This window comes from Capra hircus, chromosome 11 (genome assembly GCF_001704415.2).
Source record: "Capra hircus breed San Clemente chromosome 11, ASM170441v1, whole genome shotgun sequence".
Lineage (NCBI taxonomy): Eukaryota > Metazoa > Chordata > Mammalia > Artiodactyla > Bovidae > Capra > Capra hircus.
In genome coordinates, this window is record NC_030818.1 from 9,777,443 (window position 1) to 9,779,609 (window position 2,167).

A 2,167-nucleotide genomic window follows, 5' to 3' on the forward strand; every position below is an offset into this window, starting at 1 on the left:
TTTTTAGTCATAAGTTGAATTTTGTTAAATGCTTTTTCTGCATCTATCGAGATGACCATACAATGTTTACCCTGTATTTTGTCAATGTAGTATACCACATTGACTGATTTGTGGATGATTAGACATCTTTGTATTCCTGGGATAAATCCCACTTAATAATGGTGAATGATCATTTTAGTGCATTGTTGAATTTGATTTGCTAATATTTTGTTGAGGATTTACCTCTATGTTCATCAGGGATATTGGCATGTAATTTTCTTTTCTTGTGGAATCCTTGTCTTATTTTGACATCAGGGTAATGCTGGCCTCATAAAATGAGTTTGGAAGAGTCCTTCCTCTTCTATTTTGTGACAAGTTTGAGAAAGATTGGTGCTAATTCTTCTTTGAATGTTTGGTTGAATTTACCAGTGAAGACATCTGGCCCTGGATGCTGGGCTGGAAGAAGCACAAGCTGAAATCAAGATTGCTGGGAGAAATATCAATAACCTCAGATATGCAGATGACACCACCCTTATGGCAGAAAGTGAAGAGGAACTAAAAATCCTCTTGAGGAAAGTGAAAGTGGAGAGTGAAAAAGTTGGCTTAAAGCTCAACATTCAGAAAACGAAGATCACGGCATCCGGTCCCATCACTTCATGCGAAATAGATGGGGAAACAATGGAAACAGTATCAGACTGTATCTTTTTGGGCTCCAAAATCACTGCAGGTGGTGACTGCAGCCATGAAATTAAAAGACGCTTACTCCTTGGAAGAAAAGCTATGACCAACCTAGATAGCATGTTGAAAAGCAGAGACATTACTTTGCCGACTAAGGTCCGTCTAGTCAAGGCTATGGTTTTTCCTGTGGTCATGTATGGATGTGAGAGTTGGACTGTGAAGAAGGCTGAGTGCCAAAGAATTGATGCTTTTGAGGTGTGGTGTTGGAGAATACCCTTAAGAGTCCCTTGGACTGCAAGGAGATCCAACCAGTCCATTCTGAAAGAGATCAGCCCTGGGATTTCTTTGGAAGGAATGATGCTAAAGCTGAAACTCCAGTATTTTGGCCACCTCATGCGAAGAGTTGACTCATTGGAAAAGACTCTGATTCTGGGAGGGATTGGGGGCAGGAGGAGAAGGGGACAACAGAGGATGAGATGGCTGGATGGCATCACTGACTCAATGGACATGAGTGTGAGTGAACTCCGGGAGTTGGTGATGGACAGGGAGGCCTGGCGTGCTGCGATTCATGGGGTCGCAAAGAGTCAGACACGACTGAGTGACTGAACTGAGCTTGTTTTTTTTAAATCCACACTTTTATTCACTTTTCAATAAATTTAAATCTTTGAAGGAAAAAGCATCACATGAATTCTGTGTCCAATGGCCTTAGCACAAAAGTTACTTCCAAATTTGGCATGAACTCTGCCACTGTTCCTGAGTGTGAGTTATCTTTTCCCAGATAACTCTGGTTTTGTTGGATTTTCTGCCAGGAGTTACTGTGTTGTTCTTTGCTTTGTACATATAAGCACATCTCTTGCCTAGATAGAATTCCATTTCATCTTGGACATACACACCTTCAGTTTTCAGGAGAGCTGTGTGCTCCCTCTGGTTCCATAGACCCTGATTAAAACCAGCAACAATAGCCTTGGACCACAGCCTTCCAGACATATTTTTTGTTTTAGAAGTCTTGTTCCCAGCAGGCTGAAGGTCAGGGGACCAGCACCATCAGTCCCATATCCCCTCGATCCTGTCCTCTCTGTTGCTGGAATCCATAGAAATCATTAGCTGGTAGAGCCTTGGAACCACACCAGTGTCTCAGTAGGAGCAAATAATTGAGCCTCAAGAGGTTTTTTATATGAATCACTCAACCTCCTTACTAGTAATTACCCTGTTCATATTTTCTATTGCATCATGGTTCAGTCCTGACAGATTGTTGTTTTTAGAAATTTATTCATTTCTTCTAGGTTGTTCAATTTGTTGGAGTGTAACTGTTACTAGTAGTCTCTCATGATTCTTTGTATTTCGTATATTTGAATCCCCATGAGTAAGACAACTACAACTGCAGACCAATATCAGCGTATTTGATCACAAGCAGGGCTATTGTCCGTGATATGTCTCTCTAAGTGGTGAACAACAACCTCTGATTAAGTTCAAGCCCAGTCACCCCTGGTTTTATATGGTAGCTACATTC

General features: G+C 41.3%; 1 pseudogene; it reads right to left on the minus strand.

Annotated features, from left to right (window-relative positions):
- LOC106502600 lies at window positions 1,314-1,644 on the minus strand (annotated as a pseudogene).